This window comes from Papio anubis, chromosome 14 (assembly GCF_008728515.1).
Source record: "Papio anubis isolate 15944 chromosome 14, Panubis1.0, whole genome shotgun sequence".
Lineage (NCBI taxonomy): Eukaryota > Metazoa > Chordata > Mammalia > Primates > Cercopithecidae > Papio > Papio anubis.
This window is the reverse complement of record NC_044989.1, coordinates 106,328,774-106,348,087: the sequence shown is the minus strand read 5'-3', so window position 1 is coordinate 106,348,087 and position 19,314 is coordinate 106,328,774. Positions and strand designations below refer to the sequence as shown.

Below are 19,314 nucleotides of genomic sequence, written 5' to 3'. Positions count from 1 at the left end.
CACACACGCCATGCACACTCATGCAGGCACACGCACCACACACACTCATGCAGGCACACACACCACGCACACTCATGCAGGCACACACACGCCACGCACACTCATGCAGGCACACACGCATTCACGCACACTCATGCAGACACACACATGCACACTCATGCAGGCACACACACCACGCACACTCATGCAGACACACACACGCACCACGCACACCACATGCAGGCACACACGCCATCTCACAATAACACTCATGTGACACACATGCACACTCATGCAGGCACACACACCACGCACACTCATGCAGGCACACACACGCACCACGCTCACCACATGCAGGCACACACACTCCACGCACACTCATGCAGGCACATGCACCACGCGACACCACATGTGGCACACACGCCATTCACGCATTACCCCTCATGCAGACACACACACGCACACTCATGCAGGCACACACACCACTTAATACTCATGCAGACACACACACGCTATTAATTTCATGCAGGTGGCACACACACCATGTACACTTCATGTAGGCACACGCTATGCACACTATGCAGGCACAATACACGCCACAGCATTAATTTCATGCAGGCACACACGTGACACGCACACCACATGCAGGCACACACGCACCACGCACACTCATGCAGACGCACACGCATCACGCATTAACTCATGCAGGTACACACACGCACTATACATTGCCACCATATGTGGTGCACATACGCATTGGTTTTATTAATTTCATGGTGATACACACTACTACACTCTCACGGGATCACACAGGTGAGCATGGTGCGTATGAGAGTCTGCCTCTGACTTTAAGGAAAAGGTGCAGACTTGCCTTTGACAGCTGCATCTGGTTTGCTGTCTTGGACCCTCTCTAGCTGTGTGATTTCCAGGAAACCTTGGTCCCCTGACCAGGGGATGGGCACAATAGGGGTCTCAGCCTCCCAGGCTTGATGGGGGTCATGCATAGAGGTGATCACCTGAGGGGTCTGGGCAAACAGCAGGCACCGTGGCTGACAGCCACAGCCAGGGGTCCACGCCTGTGCACAAAGGGACTGGCCGCTACGCACCAGATCCCCGTCCTTTACCCACAAACACCACTCCATGGTGCTCCCAGCACAATTCCAGCCCTCTCCCTCTTGCCACCACCATGTCTGCTTCCCCACAGAGCCCCTACCCATCTATGATGCTGTCACCTTGGCTGACACTTGTTCCCAACCCCTTTCCATGGAAGCGCTGGCACCTGTGAAGGCATGGGTGAGGTCCACGTGCACCCCAACTTCTCGGTGATGGGGCTGGTAGGTTTTGCAGGTGGCAGAAACTTGATGAGTTGACTAGAAGCACATGCACATAGCTCGACCGGGAAGGACCACCTTCAGGGCACTGTCTGTTCCGCATCAGAATGAAAATGCGTCTGTTCTTCCTTAGGGTGGGGACGAGAGCACGGTGGCCATTGCATGTGCTGGAGGCTCAGGTACACTCTGACGGGCACGGCTTCATGTCGTGCGAGACTCAGATTTCCTCCACTTCAGTCTTCCGGGGTTTTCTTGGTGGCAACGAGTATTTAAGGGGTGCTGCAGTGGAACCCTCCCTCCATCCCTCAGGTCCTGCAGATGCTCTGCCTCATCCTCCCGTCTCTGTCTCTGGCAGGCAGAGGTGGCTCGGGACGGTCTGGGGCTGGTGTGCACCCTTTGCCAAAGCTTTCTGCACACCCATGACAGCAGCAGCTGTTCTGAGTGGGGTGGACGGGGAGGAAGGCGAGACAGGGGCTGGCTTGGCGTGTTCAAGTCAGGGCTGGGGGGACCATCCCTGCATGCCCCACCTTACCTCAGGGCAGCTTCCTAGAGGGCAGGGCCTTTCCACACCCAGCTGTCAGGACACGTTTGCCGAACAACTTGTCAAAGACACGCAGGTGACAGGGCCAGGGCATCAGTGATGGGTTCGCTCCCGTGCGTGGACACGTTTACCGGACCTTGTGCAGGGACTGGGAGCAGATGTGAGTGACACGTCCAAGAGCCTGTTTGATTGTGCAAGGGAGCAGTGTGAAGCTCATCTCCCTGATGTGCCAAAGCGTCCATGGCAGCTCGGGGAGGTCACATGACCCAGCAGGTGGCACAAGAAGCGGGGGTTGGCGCAGCGGGGGGCTCGGGCCCCGAGCTCCATGGTGCCCACCTGACGAGCGTCTTTGGTGGGAGCTGAGGGAGGAGGGAGCCCAGGGACCTCACAGATGGAGGAGCCAGGACTCTGATGTGACCTTTGTCTCCCTTGGCCATAGCTCCCGCGTCTCCTATCTTCAGTCCCAACATGTCCTGCGTGTGTCCCGCAAGGAGGGCGGGCTGGTGTGGTCACACTGAGGGCTTTGTGCGCGTGTGAAGTGCTGCGCCGTGTGCAGACGAGGCATCCCCGCTCTTTGGGAGCCTGCACAGGCTCTGGGTGCAAAGAACAATGGGGACCATTCAGTGTAGCCCCGCGGCATGCTCTGCGAAGCCCAGCACGGTGTCCTGAGCCTTGGGGTCCTGTGGGAGGCGGGCGGCCCAGACACTGTGCCCTTGTACTGAGGCTTTTCCATTCGGCGGAAGTGGGGCCAGAGACACAAGTCGGGAACAGCTGGGAGTGAAAGCCAAGATCCAGTTCGGGCGAGGTAGAACGTTGGCAAAGAGTGCGCATGAACCAGGGGCCTGGAGACACTGGGCGAGGGCTGGAGCATCTGTGGCTGGGCCCTGAGTGGCCCCTCCTGGGTGTGAAGACCCCAGGATGGAGTCAGGAGGTGGCCGACAGCGGGGCCTCTAAGAGGGGAGCCCAGGAGACTCAGAGCACAGGCAGCCTGGCCCCACTCTACCCAGGAGATGCCCCCCATCCTCAGCCTACAAGCTCCTTGGACCCTCCTCCATTACCCGAAAGCTGGGACTCTGGCCTGCCCTGCGTGTCTTCCCCGCATCTGAAGTCCCTCCCTGCAGGACACCTCTCCAGAGGCATGGCCAGTGCCACACTGGACAAACCTGTTTCTCAAGCCTGGTGCCCACAAGGGCTGTGGGACTTGGGTTTCTTCAACTGGAATAATAATGTCACCCACAAATAACCTGGGGTCCCGGCTGCAGACAACTGAAACCAGACAGGTGGGTTTAAGTGGAGGCATCTGCTCCAGGCCTCAGGAAGTTCACAGAAACTCCGGAGGACCAGAGAACGAGGTCTGAATGGGATGAAGCCAGGGCCCCACCTACCGCCTTGGGAGATGCCTGGCATCCTGGACTGCTCTGGCAGGAACGCTCTAGCAGCTGCTGCACCCTTCTGTGTGACACGGTGCAGCCATTTCTCATACACACACACACACAAACACACACACAAGCACACACATGCACATACACAACCACACACGCATGCACACACACACACACACGCACACACAAAGCACACATGCGCACACACACACGCACACACACATGCACACACACAAGCACACACACGGCACACATGCACACACATACAAGCACACACAAAGCACACATGCACACACACATACACACACAAAGCACACATGCACGCACGTGCACACACAAGCACACAAAGCACACACATGCACACATGCACACACACGCACACACAAAGCACACACATGCACACACGCATGCACACTCATACACAAGCACACATATGCACACACAAAGCACACACGTGCACACACACGCACACATGGCCACACACACATGCACACACACACATGACCACACACACGAGCAGACACACACGCACACACACATGCACACACACACACTCACACACATGCACATGTACACACACGCATGCACATGCCCCTCCCCCAGAGAGAAGACCCACATCCTCCTCAGCTTCCCGTGCATCCCAGGGAGACACTCATTCTCCCATGGGTTCAAGGGCATCCCCACGTAAAATCACCACCACCACCAGTGCTCCTGGGAAAAAGGGGTAGCAGAAAGGTATGGGAACAAAAGGTGAATTAACTCGTCTCTAATACGTAAAGATCTATAAACATAATTTTCGTGTATTTGAAGATACAAGATACAATTGACGTCATGAGGCATCGAGATACATGACATCAAAGTGAGATGTCAGATCGGTGCAAATTGTCAAGGGTTTCTGAAAACTAACCCCTTTCCATGGGTTGTAGTGTGACATCTGTGGCCATCTTTAATCCACCACAAGGGCCTTGGCTGAGTCCTGGGTGGAGTGATCCAAACCCCCATTCCTGAGGGATCTGAGTCATTGGTGGTCCTGCCTCAGTGGGGTTGCTAGAAGCCCCCACTGACTTTCATCACTGTAACTGGCAGAGTTGCTGGCTCCCTGGAGAATTGACTGGATTTGAGGTAGAGTCTCCCTGCTCCCCTTGATAACAGGGTCATTCGCTGACCGATGGCCCTTGATGCCAGTTGGTCTGAGTGGTGTGAGGGACCCAGCATGGCCAAGCAGCCGTCCCCGCTTGCAGTTCAGCAGAGCCCATGCCTCCTCCTGCAGGGGACACATTCTCCCACGGGAATCTGAAGCCTCTAATCTAGAGCCTGGAGTATTGAAGACGAGCAGCAGAGGTGCGGTGAGCGGGCCTGGATGAGGGAGGGGCCTTTGCGCGTTTCCCTGGTCTCTGAGCTTGCTCTTCTGACGCGGGGAGAGGCAGCACATCCAGCAGGGTCACCGGCGCCGGACAGGGCAGCCCTGGAACCCACAATTGGTGCCAGAGCCAGCCTTCAGTGGGTCTCGTCACTGTTCCGTGAGGCCGGCTGCTTCTGGGATGGGCACAGGATGGGGACAGGAGCCTGTGAACCCTGGCCTTTGACCACACTGCTCTGCTCCACGGTGAAACGAGTCTGTTGCTCAGGATCTATGGCGCGGGGGCACCGTAACGGGGGAGGTGCTGGCAGCACCAGGGCAGGCCAGAGGGAAAGTCACACCCAGAGTGACCGTCACTCCCCCGAGGATAATGGGAGCCCCGGAGTGATGGCAGGGACGGGGTCGCAGAGCGGCTGACCTGCCACCTGGTGGCCGGCTGGGCACTGAATGGCAGCTGCAGCCTAATCAGCCCAGGGAGAAGTTCTTTCATTGAACCCGTGGTTCTCAAGCAAACGCCAGAGGGGCCGGGAACAGAGGCTGTGAGGTGCACAGAGGGGACCACTGGCCCACCTGATCGTCCAATCGTCCAGCGTCTCCTCGGCCCTAGCGCCCCTGAGGGCACCTGTGAAGCACTTGCTGTCCCACTCTGGGTGGTTCCTCCCCAGGCCTCCCAGCCCTTACTCCCCCGACCCTGCCCCTTCACCTCCCTGACCCCTGAACTAATGGTTAACAGCCATCCATGATCAATGTAAACCTGTGCCTCGGGCCCTCTCTTCTTCAGACAATGTGGGCAACACACGTACCAGGAAGATGTCCCTTCTCCACGTCCTTCCCCTAGGTGGGCCTCAGTGTCACCTGGAGTTGGTGCCAACATTTCTTGCAGCTCTGTCTATAAGTCATCTCTGAATGTTTTTCCTCTTCAGACGGCCTTGGAGACCATGGTAGGCGGGCGGGCTGTGGGGAAAGCGACAATGCAGCAGGCACGGTGGGAGTCGCAGCCCCCGCAGGTACAGCCTCCCTGCGCCCTCCAGACCCGCCCTGCCTCGGGCTCCGTCCACAGCACCTGGGCATGACGACAGAGCACTGTGTGCACATGCAGATACCAGTGGGGCTGGGCGAGAGGTTGATACTTGGCTCCTGGTGGGCGGTTTGGGGCTCATGGCCACCTGGTGGGTCTGTCTCTGTCTGTCCCACCATCAGGCGGTCCACCCCCACAGCAGCCCAGCAGTGGGCAGTTAGTTGAATGCCAACAGGAGAGACCTTTGGCATTGCTCAAAACCCAACAGACCACAGATTTCCCCTCTGGGGGCCTGCCATGGCCCCGCAGAGCGTCCCAACTTGCCTTAGACTCATCGTGTGTCATTAAATGTGCTGGGTCATTAGGCCCAAGGGGCAGCGCTGCTTGTGCTTGGCCTGCACCTGCGGCACAGCCTCTGAGCGGCACATTTAACTGCAGTGCACAGGAGGCCCGCCAGGCACTGCACCTTCCTTTACGGGCAGGCGTGCGAGGCGCAGCAGCTCGTCTTTACCTCTGCAAGGGATCCCTTGGCTTGCCTGAACTTGCATGTAACGGAAACCCCAAGTAACAGTGGCTTGGTCAAGACAGGTGCATCAGCTCCTACATGGGAAATAAGGGGCAAGGCAGTGGCTGGTGCTAGTTTGGCAGCTGAGGGACGTCAGTGTCAGTGTCTTTGGTTCTTCTACCGTTTCCCTTGCTGTGGCAAAGTGGTTGCTTTGCAGCCCACACAGCCTCATTTCAGGCAACAGGAAGGAGAACCAGGTGGAAGGGGAGAGTGGTGGTCTCCATGGCAGGAAGGCAGCACTCACAGAAGTCTCTGGAAGATGGACGCTTCCATCCCACTGGTCGGAGCTAAGCTGCCCAGGCTGCGAGGAAGGCAGGAGAATGTGGAATTCTCAGCTGGGCGCGTTTCCATCTCTGACAGCATCTGAACCCTGTTGGTGAAACTCGGAAACAATGAATACAGAGCTGGCATTCTCAGCCACACGGAGCTTGCAGGGTTATTTTGATGACTGAAGGCACTCACTGGCACCCAGAAAGACCTTAGCGAGCTGCCTGGCTGTTATCGCTTTTATTTATCGCTAGGTGCTCAAAAACGTGGAGGGCAGGGGGCTGGTCAGCTCCAGTCACGAATTCGGCTCTCCCTTCTCCTCCTCAGCAGTGGAGCCCCTTCCCACTTCTCCTTCTGCACTTTAGAGAGGCACAGCAGGGCTGAGGGATGAGGCCGGTGGATGGAGGTCAGAGGTCAAGAGACAGCCTAAGGCTACGGCCCTACCTCTGCCCCCGTTCTGCTCAGGGCCCCTGGCCCCGAGCCTCCTAGGCAGGGACTGTGTGGGGGCAGGCTGCTCCCTTTCTGGCTGCAGAGAAGCCCTGGAGCCTGGGTGAGGCCCCTCTGCAGTGAGATCACAGCCTCAGCTGGTAATCACACCAGCGTCACCTCCTCAGTTGGTGCTCGGCGCTCAGGACGATGCCCCATCCCCACACCTCCCAGCCCAAGCCGCAGGGGCCCTTCTGCCTCCAGGAACAGTGAGCTCCGGGGGCCTGGAGGCTGAGGCCAGGCACCAGGTGAAGGGGCAGCCCTGGGGCAGGGGCAGGGGCAGGGGCTACTTGAGGAGGCCGACCCAAGGCAGGGGGGCTGAGTGCACTCTGGCTGCCCTGGGGCTCTGGGCTGAAGGGCAGGCAGTCCCTGGAAAGGCTGGGAGAGCCAGAGGCAGGGAGAGAGAGTAGAGGAGAGAAGGACAGGCCTGGAGAGCCCAAGACACTGGGAACAAGCCGAGACCGGGAGGAGGGACATTGCGTTTGAGACAGAGACAGACAGACCAGGAGAGGGGAGTCCTGGAGAAAGAAAGGTGCTGAGTGTCAGGCTGAGGAGAGGCTGGCAGAGGAGGTTGCGGAGCAGCCTTGTGGGGGCACCGCCTGCACAGTGGCAGGCAGGGCAGAGCTGAGGGCAGGAGCCGGGCGGATCAAGCCAGGCCTAAGGATGGCAGGGTGCGGCCCTGGCCCGAGGCTCCAGGAGTACCAGCATGGCTGTGGGAAGCACCTGGCAGGCACCAGCAGCGTCGTCTTCCGCTTCATCTCTGGGAACCTGGTTCGAGGTGAGGGCTGCTTTGGTGGGGCTGGGACAGGGCTGCAGAAGGGGCAGCTTTGGGCCGAGGACTGGGCCTGCCTTGTCTGGAGGTGACGGGGGCAGGGGTGGGCAGTGGCCCTGGGAGCAGGACCACAAAGAACTGCAGCCTCTGCAGCCAACAGGACAGTGAATGCCAAGCCTGGGATCCCCAACTCGTGGGCTCAGAGAGGGAGAGCAGATGGGGAGGGGCCGGCTTCTCCGTGGGGTACACAGACTCAGGCCCAGCCTGGGCTGGGAGGGAGTGGGGCAGCTCTCAGGCCAGCCCTCCTCCTGTGCACACCGACTCCACTGCCCGGGCCGTCCTCACTGGAGACCGTCTCTTCTGCCATCAAAGGCAGAAGTGGTGTCTGTGATGAGGATTGACAAAAATGGGCAAGTGTGTATTGAGACCTCAATATAGAAAGTTCTCAATTAATGACAGCCACCTCCCAAAACCTATGAAACCCAAGCAACCTGGAGGCCTTGGCAGGGATGTAGGGGGCTCCCCGAGTCTGCGCTTATGGGCCCAGGCCCATGGGAAGCCCCGGAGGCGGGTGATCCACAGCCAGCCAGTCCCACTCCCGGCTTCGGCTCTACCTCCTCGGCCCGCGCCCGGGGCTGAGCAGGACCAAGACCAAGGCTCGGCCTTGGGGACCACAAAGCAGGCACAGGGGTGGTGTCCTGCATGGGGGGACCTGGCATTTGCTGGGAAGGACACGGGGGAAGGGTTGATATCAGGAGCTTCAGATCCTGAAAGGAGTGACCAGCAGCCGCTTGGAGTGCTGAGCAAGTGCTGCGGGGACGTGGAGGAAAGCAGGCTAAAGAAGTCAAGTGATTTCCAAAGAGAGATAAAATCAAGTCCCTAAAACAAAGACGAGCTGGCGTAGACACGTGACGCGTACATCCCAGGACCTGGTGCTGCCAGAAGATGCTGCTCCACGCTGAGAGGTCACCTGCGGCCGCCGGCAGGGCTGGGCTGCCTCAGCCGCTCCAGGGACGAGGGGCTCGTCCGCCCCTGTTGTCCCTGCCTTGTCCTGAGTGCGTCGCACAGAGCCTGGCACACGAAATACCTGTCGAATTCATGCATGACATTTGGAGAAGCACGCAAACGTAAGACGGAGCACACACTCACGCATCCCCAAACCGGTAGCATGACAGAGGCGTGGAGAGCGGTAGATAGCACAGAGTCTGCAGGAGGAAGGCAGACCCTGCCGTGCGGAGGCTGTGTGGAGCGGGGGGCTCAGTCTAACCCCAGGTGGCAAGTTGGGTAGGGACTTGGAGAGCCCAGGGTTCCTGGGCCTTTCAGTTTTTCAAGACAGGGGAATACCGTGGCTGCGTGTGCTGTCCCTTCTCAGCGCCTCAGGCTCCTGAGCCTTCCCTTCCTCAGGAAGTTTTTTTGGGGAAGGAGGAACTTTGAAGATAGTGGACCCTGGGCTGCTTCTGTGTGAGGTGAGACACGGGCGGGCCAGGCCCGGGGGAGAGGAATGTGCCCGGGGTCACTGAGCCACTGGGCACGAGCCTCCGAGCTGGGCGCTCCTCCTCGCTCCTCCTGGCTAGTGACCCCGAGCATTCCTCCTGCCTGCCCTTGGCCTGGCTCCTCATCTTTGCTGGGGGGCTACGGTGACAGTGCCTCCTCCGCTGGGTGGCCCAGAAGGCCGGTTTATGGCCATGGTGTTGCCATAAGCAAGAGTCTGTATTGCCGAGAGCTCCGGGTGCCTGTGTCATGCCTTTGTCCTGCCTCACAGGCGCCCGGGCTCCTGGTGCTCCCTCTGGCTCCCTCCGCGACGCCATCTGTCTCAGTCCATGTTCCTTGTCTTCCTTGGGGAGAGTGAGACGTAAGCCTCGTACCGGATTAGGAGGCCAGGAGGGCTGTTACCAAGGTGGTCACTGAGCCCCAGCTCAGAACAAGGGAGGGAGGGCAAGAGCAGCGGGTGAGCCTCTGCCTGGGGCCCCAGGTGCTTCTCCTGGCACCGAGGGCTGGGGCTTGCTGGTCGTCCTCTGAGCTCCTCCCAGCTCTGGCGATGCCGGTTCTGGGATCCTCAGGAAGCTGGGGAGGTGCTCTCTGGGAGCCGGGGTGAGAAGGCTGAGAGCTGGCTGGGTGTGGACCCGGAGGTGCAGTGGAGAATGGGGTGGGTGCCGCTGAAAACGCCACTGCCTGCTGCCAAGGTGTGGAACCACGTGGAGGGAGCCTGAGGCGCTGCAGCCTCTGACCCTCGGTCCACTCGCTGGGGCCGCCGCTCTTCCCTGCCATTTGCATTCAATTTTCTGCAGATCCTGTGGTCGCTTTTCAGGTGTCAGCAAGTACTCAGGGAATCCCTTCCAACCCGGCACCCTCCTTTGCTTTGGGACTCCCTCCTGCCACTCACCGCAGCCTGGCGGGTTGGGGAGGAGGAGGCAGGGTGTGGTGAGCTGTGGGTGGGTCTCCGAGTCTCTATGCCCTTCCCAGGCCTGCCCAAGGTCGCCACCGCTCAGCGGCCCCTGCCACCCCTCGGCCTGTCTCCCAGGTGCTGAGGCTGCTCCTCTTCAGTGGTCCTTCTTGTGGGGAGGATGGGACTTTGAAGACAGATTTCCCGGGAGCATCTCCTCCGGCTCCATGATGGCCTCTGGGTGGGTGCCCAGTTCACTGTCCTCACCTTGGCAGCCGCCGGCCAGTGTAGCCAGTCACCACCCGAACTCCTCCAGGGGCAGATCAGACCCAACTGGCCCCGCATCCCCCAGACTCCAGGGGCACATTTCACTTTATTTTGTCCTGACGCCCTCGAGAAAACCGACTCACCCAGTTTCCGGTTCTATCCTCCTGCGACTTCTCCCTGTTCGACCCCTCTGGTTCTGTCCGACACTTAGCTTTCTCCTCCCCAGACTTCTATTTTCCTGAGCCCCTCATTCCTTGTTCCCCAGTTTTCCCCGCACTCCTCTAGCTCTTCCCGACTCCTCTAGTTTCCCTTTATTGCCTTTTCCTTGACCTCTCGACTTTAGTTTTCTTCTCGACTTCTAGTTTTCTTCTTCCTTATTCTCGACTTTGCCTTGTCTCACCTCGACTTTAGTTTCTTCCTTCAGATCTATCTTTAGTTTTGAAATCTTGATTTTGAGCGACGAGTTTTGAAATCTTGAGCGATTCGAGTGTTTGATTTTGATGGATTTTGATTTTGATTTTTGAGTGCATTTTGTTTCGAGCGATTTTGATCTGAGTTTGATCGCCGGATGGAGCGCCTGATTTTTTGAGGCGCAAAATGGTTTTTGAGTTGCCGGAGTTTGATGTTTTTGGTTTTGAACGGAGGTTTGATGCGCTGATTTTGATGCGCGCCTGAGGGGCTCTCAGCCCTTCCTCCCCCCACCCCCAGCTCCTCCTCCCCTGGCCTCCAGCCTCCTATTCTGTCCTCCCTGCCTCCCCTTAGCCTCCCCTAAGCCCTCTCCTCAGCTTCCCCTCAGCCTTCCCTAGGGGTCTCTGTCCCTCCCAGCCTGGAAGCCTGCCCTTTCCCTCCCTCGCCCCCAGCCTTCCCTGCCCTCTCACGGATGGCTCTGAAAGACCCTTAGTGGCCTGTGCATGGTCCCTGCATCTCTCGCTGCATCTCTCGTTCCTGGCTGTTGAGACTTCTCTCAAACGCAACAGGAAAAGTTACATTTAATACCAGATAGAACCAGATATGAGCACGGAATTCACACCAAGAGAGCACCAGCCCTGTGCTCTGGGCCACTCACCCTATCACAGGGCAGGTGCCCCGGATGGAGCCCCAGAGACAAGGCTAGGGTGCAATGGAAGAAGAGGGGTCAGGGCTGGGGCTGGGGCACCCGACGGAGGCAGCAGAGACCAGAGGTTACACACAAAATGGGGCACATCTGGCTCGAATTGACAAAGCGTCATTCTGATGCACTAAAATGCAATTCTGCAAATAGATACGGAGTGCGTATCAAGGTTCTGTGGAACTCCTTAACAAGGAGACGAACACGCGGCTCTTTAGAGGGTGGGAACAAAAGGCAGACAGAGACAGGACTGCTCAGTTACACAGACGGGACATGAAACAGAAAGACCCAGGTGAGTGAGGCCACTGCCTGCAGGCTTGTCTTCTCTGCCACAGGGAGGAGGAAACCACGGCATCTTATCCGTGTTACAGGCCTGGAAGACATCGGAGCCCTTAGTTCTGCCTCTCCGAGAGCCAGATGCCCCGACTGCCATGCTAGATAGTGCCTGGCGGGACCTCAACGGGCACTCAGTGCTCCTCAGGCCACAGTTCCATGACTCTTAAGCATCTCATCTCTGCCGCTCATAGCTCTGTGTGAAGCAAATTGCTTCTAACCTCTCTGAGCCTCAGTTTCCTCATCTGCAAAATGGACATGAGAATAATGAGGTTGGCAGGGCCTGGTGGCTCATGCCTGTAAATCCCAACATTTTGGGAGGCCGAGGTGGGCAGATTGCTTGAGCCCAGGAGTTCGAGACCGGCTTGGGCACACAGTGAGATCCCATCTCTACAAAAAATACAAAAATTAGTCGGACACGGTGACACACACCTGTGGTCCTAGCTACTTGCTGGGAACATGGATGGACAGATCGCTTGAACCCAGGAGGTCAAGGCTGCAGTGAGCTGTGTTTGTGCCACTGCACTCCAGCCTGGGTAACAGAGTGAGATCCTGCCTCAAAAAAAAAAAAGGATGAGGTCACGGTGGAGGTTGTTGTCAGAGGCATGTGAAAAGCCCTGTCCCCGAGGGACAGCCTGCTGCCCTCCCCACCCTGCTGTGACCTTGGACAAGCTGCTGGGTCTCTATGCATCTCAGTCTCCTCATCCATCAAATGGGCATCATGGAGAGTGGTTTTAAGGAGTCAATCAGTGTCCATAAAGGGCCAAGGGAGGGCTGCCCCCGGCCACAAGGGCAGGGCTGGTGATAGCGGGACTGGTTTCCAGGCCCTGGATGGGGCCTCGGTTTCCTTGTCTATGAAGTGAAGCTGGAGAGAAGGATTTTCAAGGTCTAGGACCAGATGTCTATCCCGTGATTTCTCCCCTCCCCGCTTATCCAGGCACAGGGGCCAGGAAGGGGGGTGTGCTGGTGGCTCCTGCTCGTGGGACGGGGCCTGCCTTCAAAATACCACCCAGCCCCAGCCCTTGGCAGCTCTCCCTGGCGCTTCCGGTGCTATGAGACCCTGTGCCCCTCCGCTCAGAGCACTTCTCAAACACTTCCCCAAGGCCTTGCAAACGACGCAGAGTTCGTTAAGAGCCACTGCGAGCAGGTTGAAGCTCTTCTTTACCCAGGAATTTAGGATTCTCCAGGAAGCATGGGCTGCTGTGGTCCTGGCCCTCGCTCTAGCCTCCACCCACCCAGCCTCCCCCATTGCCTGCCTCCAAATGGCCAAATAGAACATGTAGGAGGAGGGTGGACAGGAACTCTATGGGAGGGTCAGCGGAAGGACGAGCTGACGGGTGAGGTGGAGGGGGCAGCCTCCAGAAAAGTGCAGAGCCACCTGCCCAGGCACAGGGCCCTTTGGCCCCACGGCCACCTTCCTAGCGCCAGGCCCCTCCCCAGTATGCTGTGCATGTGGGACCCACACCCCTGCCCTCTGGGGTGCAGGAGGTTGGGAGTGTTTTCGGAAGGTGGGGAGAGGAGACGGGAGCAGCTTTCAGAGGAAGGTGGGAGGAAACGTCTGTGTGTGCTTGGGGCGACCAAGGAAAAGGCAGAACTGCGGTGGCAGAGAGGGCAGTGGGTGCCCAGGGCTCCGCAGCGGCATCTCCCAGGCTGGAGCCCGCAGGCCTGGCCACCCCTCCGGGAAAGGGCCCCTCCCGGCCGGCGCAGGAGCGCTCTCTGCAGGCGTTCCGTCCTCTTCCACCGGGGGCAGCAGGTGCCAACGCGTCCGCCTCCCGGACCACTTCACTCCTTCAGGTCACCGGCTCTGCCGCGTTTTCTGTTCCCACCCGTCACAACATTGGGGCTTAAAGACGCCAGGATCCCCGGGATGCCACCTGTCTTCCGGGATGTGTCCCGGCTCCCAATGCCCTGAGCTAAGCCCTGGACAAGCTGGGACCCTCTCCCCAGCAGCCCCTGCCCCGGTCCCTATGTCCCCGCGGGGGGTGGTCGTGGCCTCATCCCTTGTCACCCCAGAGGCCTCGGGAGGGCGGTGGGTTTGAGACGTCATCAAGGAAGGCCTGTCCTCCTGTATGGACGAGGGGCCAGCTCCTGCGGGCAGGCGAGGGGAGGGCTGCCAGGGCCACGTGCGGGGTTCCTGACTGCAGGGCCTGCACCTGACGGGGCGGGGGAGGCTGAGGGAGCCCGTGGCCACTGCCTTGGACTCCCCACCACGCAGATAGACCGGGGCTCCCCGCCTCCCCTCCATGCGCTGGCGGGGCCTCTGCGGGGAATGAGGAGAGATGGGCCATGGGCTGACTTGGTCAGCGAACTAAACGGATTCCCTGTCGCAGACTCAGGTTTCATTCTTGTTTGAAATAATGCTGAGTAGTTTTTCTTAATAACGTGAGATAGTTTTTTAAAAATAATTTTTTCATGCCCTTGCTTTGCAAAAAAAAAAAATGGCAGTTTTGGCCGGGTGTGGTGGCTCACACCTGTAATCTCAGCACTTTGGGAGGCCGAGGTGGGCGTATCACAAGGTCAGGAGATCGAGACCAGCCTGGCCAATATGGTGAAACTCCACCTCTACTAAAAACACAAAAATTAGCCGGGCCTGGTGGCGGCGCCTGTTGTCCCAGCTACTCGGGAGGCGGAGGCAGAAGAATGGCTTGAACCCAGGAGATGGAGGTTGCAATGAGCTGAGATGGCGCCACTGCACTCCAGCCTGGGCGACAGAGTGAGTCTTTGTCTCAAAAACAAAGCAAAACGAAACAAAACAAAACAAAAGACAGTTTTATGGCCTCTTCCAATTTGGGAGGAAATGCAAAGAGCCCAGAACCACGGTGGCAAACTCCTGGCTGGCTGAGGCTGGGCTGGGAGGTAGAAGGGAGCTCCAGTCCCTTGCTGGCTGAGTGACGGACAGGGACAGTGTGGGGAGGGAAGTGTCCTGGCTGGGCCCCTGCCTCCCTTCAGAGCAAGGTGCAGCCGCGCTGGTGGGGTCCACAGGCCTGGACCCCAACTCGACTGACTGAGAGCTGGCCGTCCCAGAGAGGGATGGGTTTGGGCCTGGGCCTGAGCAGTGACGGGAATCCTGGGACTGAAGTGGGGACTGGCGGAGACGGTGCAGGAGCTCATCTGAGCAGCAGGGAGGCTGTGGATGGAGTGCTGGCCGCAGCTCAGTCACAGGAGGGGCTGCCATGAAATCTGAAGCAACTCTAAGCCTAAGAAAGGACACAAGAGGACAGTCGGGGGACGTCCCAGCAGCTTGGGGTCTGGCTGAAATCTGGGTATCGTGTGAGGAGGGTCCCGGCCAGGCAGGAGGTTCAGGGGGCCAAGGCAGCCATTGTCCCTTACCCCAAAATAAGAGGTAAGATGTTTAGGGTAGGGGGGTGTCTAGTGTATTTTATTTGTATACATACTTAGTTACACATATATACATATATTACTCTATTATTAAGCACATATATATACATTTTACACATACATATTACAATATATATATTATTACTTATATATATATATATTACTTATATATTATATATATTATCAAGCATATTATATACTTATATATTACATTTATATATATATATACTTATAAGCATATTTTATACATATATATATTTCTTATATATTATATACTTATATATATATATATACTTATATATATATTTATATATACTTATAAATACATAGATATTTAAATACATTTATAGGGATACTTTAGTGAGTACATATTTCATTTATATATATATATATTTATATAGATTTATATATATACACATATATACATTCACTCATACACACACATACACACACTCATAGACTCACATACACACACTCATATACACACTCATAAAGATATACACATTCACTCATATACACACTCATACACACACACACTCATACACACACACTCATACACATACACATTCATACATGCATACATACACTCACACATACACACATACACTCGCATACACATACTCATATACACATACACATGTGTACACACATGCACACACGTGCACACATACACACCCCAGCACACACTCTCACTTGCACACACACTCACATACACATACACACACTCCACTCGGGAGGGCCAAGAACAGCTTCAGGTTGGGCTCTGGGAGGCCGCCAGCTCCCAAATTCCTAGTGCCCAACATGGCCTACAGGGCCTGTGTACCTGGCTCGGCCTGCCGGCCCTGTTCTCAGATGGGGAGCCCTACCCTGCACCGCGGCTGTGCTTGTGAATGGTGGTGGGAACGCCCATGGCGGGGTTGTTCTTGACTTGGTTCCTTGTTCCCCGCCTCCCACCTAAGGTGTCCCCAGACGGCAGGCGTCCTCTGGCCACCTAGCCCAGGGGCAGCTTCAGAAACATAAACTGGAGTCTGCCACCTCCTGCCAAAACCCTGGTTTCCATTGGTCCTCGAATAAATTCCAAATGTACCTCGGCCTACAGGGCCCTGTGGGACCTGGCTCTGCCCACATGGCCGAGCCCCTCGGCCCCAGTAGGCCTCTGCCTGGAACTCCCCTCGCCCTGCCCTTCCTCCGCAGGGCATTCATGCGTGGGGCCCTCGCTGCCCCCAGCACCCGCACCTTGGGCCGCTCTCCCCAGCAGGGCTCGGTTTACGGGTCTCCTCTTCAGAAGCCTTGCCCCCTCTTATCACCACAGTGCTCGGCGCGTGCTGGCCGCCCAGTCAGATTGCACGGGACCAGTCCCTCTCTCGCTGGAGGACTGAAGGCTGACTGTTCACTAGACCTAGACTGTGCCACGTCTACGGAACAAGCCTTGAGTAGGTCACCATTCTAGGCACCCTAGGTCAACCTGCCGACTCCCAAGGTCTCTGCAAGTCCTGATGATAGTGCCTTACACTAACCATGCCCACCTTGTCTGTAGTGAGTGCCACCACTTGCCCCCAGTTCCCATCCCCAGGACCTCATTGCCCCCCCTTGCACTCAGCGATCCCAGCTCAATGGCTCTGAGGCCACATGCGGACCCCCTACCTGCTTTTCAAGAACCTGGATGTGCACCTACACACATTCACACACACGCACGCATGCACACACTCACATACACTCACACTCACACATGCACACACGTACACACACACACACGCTCACCATGCGCGCTCACACTCTCTCACACACACATGCACCTGGAAGCAGTGGCTGTTTTCATTTATAGCCACAGTTAATGCAGCTTCCAAGCACCTCCTGGGGCCAGAGCAAGGGGATGTCCACTGTGAGGAGGGGGCTGGAGTGGCAGGACACCTTCTCTGTCTCGGGCAGGTGCTGGTGCTCACCTGTGTCCTCAGCTCGTCCTCATGCTAATCCTGCAGGGGCGTCACCGTCGCCCCCATCTTCCAGGGGAAGAGCTTGAGGCTGAGAGAGGGAATGGTTTGTCCGTCCATCCGTTCATCCATCCATCCATCCAACACATAGCATGAGACACCCTGGAGGCTGCACGCAGCAGGACTCAGCCCAGCTGGGAGGGAAGAAGGAGCCAGGGAAGCCTCCCCACCTTGCAGGTCCCCTTCCCATCTCACCCCAAACTTTCATGCTAAACTTGCGGGAGAATCTGCTGTGGTTGGGCTGTCGGGGACAGACCTGAGTTGGGGAGATTTGCAGACCTGCTGGCAGCCTGTACCAGACAGACCTGGGGCTCCGTGGTCCCCACACACTCTCAGGGAAAGAGAGCAGAGGCCCATATGCAGTTTATCTCAGCCTCACCCCCTGGGGCCTTCATCATGAGGCTCTCGCACATGCAAGCCTGCACTGCCCCCCGGGACTGGGAAAATGGACCAAACATGACGGCACACCCTCCCTGTCCCCGGCCCCGCTGGCCCTCGTCGCAGACCTGCTGAGCTCTCATGGCGCCAGTGAGGAAACTGAGGACTGGAGAAAGAATGTGAGCTGTCTGAGGTCGTTTAGGTCTAACTCCCAGAGCCGTGCGGCTGCTGCTCCACACACTGTCTGAGCCGCAGTGTCCCACGTGGGAAACGGAGGCCCACACAGTGAGGCTGTGGGCTCTGTCTGAGCACCTGGAGGAGAGCGGTGGGGCGGGCAGGGGGCAGCTGAGCTGGTTCTAAGCGCTGATCTCACAAAGGAAGTGGTGGATCTGGGGAGGGCGGGTTGGACGCCGCTGCGTGCCCGCTCAGGTGCGTGTACCCATGTGTGTGCCACATGCATGTGTGTGCACACCCCTGTGTGTGTGAGCGTGCTCACCACCTTCAGGGCCTCCATGCCTGCCGTGCCTGTGTGCTGGGGAAGGGCTCGGGTGCCATTCTTGCGGCAGCATTCTCAGTCTGTAGTCAGATCTGCTAACTGACCACCAGGGAGTCTGGCCTGAGCAGGCATTGCTCCCCAATACCAGACTCTTGGGGTGGGGGAGTGTGTGCCCCAGCACACACCTTGGAGGAAGAAACACAGGTTTCAGCTCTAGCTGCCTCCGGGCTCTGGCCTTTGCTGGGCCTTAGCTATGCCCTCAGGAATGCGGGCCGCTGGCCGGGGCCAGGGACCTCCCTCAGTGACCCATGGAAGGAAGAGGGGAGCTGCAGAGGAGTGGGGGGCAGAGGATGGGTGGGTCTCAGTGTAGCCCAGCGGTCTCTAGGAAGGGTGGGAGGGCTTGGACTGCAGCGACCTTGGGCGAGTCACCGTGCCTCTCTTGGCCTCCACTTCCTCATCTTTAACATGGGCTGTGATGAGAGAAGAAATTGCCTCTTTGGGTTACTTTGAGGATTAAATAGAACACGGCGATTAGCCCAGGAGCGCTCTGTGCACAGTAAGTGCCCAGTTCGTGCTGTGGCTCCCAGCGACGGGCTGAGCCTCAGAGTGGTCCTACAACCCTCTCATCCCACAGCACCCCTATGGAGAGCATCCCACTTTCTGGAGTAAGCAGGTCCTGTATTTCAACTAAGCCAAAGGCGTGGGGTAAGAGCAGAGGCCCAGGCATCTCCCTTGATACCTGCCCTTCACCTCTGGACCACCAGACCCCAGGCCAACAGGAATGGCATTTGCTGGGCACTGGCCAGCCTGGACACTGCACTGGGCTTTCTCACATGCCCTGACGTGGGCATCACTAGCCCATCCTACAGGGGGTTAAGCAGCCTGTCCGGTGTGACCAAGTTGGTAGGGCCCCCCTGTATCTGACTCCAGACCCTGTGCCCTGAGGGCACTTGCACCGCTGGGGCTCCCTCACCTGGGTCTCACACAGTGCTGGCCTGGCTGCCGGCAACGGGGGGACCCGGGAGCAGGCTGAAGCCGTGCCCTCTGGCCGGCCTGACAGGGGTCTGCTGGGCATGGACCCTTACGTCAGGTTCGTGGCTGGCGCGCACGTTCCCAGTTAAGCCGAGTAAATATTTACAGCCATTACAGCCATTGATCGCCTTCGATCCTGGGCGCTGCTGTGCGATGCCCCTGCTTACTCATGCTTTCTTAAAAACAGCTCTTCCCTGCGTGTCTTTAATAATTCAGCTCCTAATTGTCTCCAGACGCAAACCTGAAAATGCCAACTCAGGGCCTTCGCCCCCGCTCTGGTCCCCCG

General features: G+C 57.7%; 1 protein-coding gene and 1 long non-coding RNA gene across 2 annotated transcripts in view; one reads left to right on the top strand and one right to left on the bottom strand.

Annotated features, from left to right (window-relative positions):
- KCNIP3 (potassium voltage-gated channel interacting protein 3) overlaps positions 1 to 19,314 on the top strand; it is a 90,387-nt gene that overhangs the window by 13,989 nt on the left and 57,084 nt on the right. The gene's annotated exons all lie outside the window — the stretch shown is intronic.
- On the bottom strand, positions 4,016 to 7,189 carry LOC108581699. The gene is made up of 3 exons (XR_004178374.1): positions 6,421 to 7,189; positions 5,397 to 6,211; positions 4,016 to 4,769 (listed from the first exon to the last, which is right to left on the bottom strand). It is a non-coding gene; the product is annotated as an uncharacterized LOC108581699 (long non-coding RNA).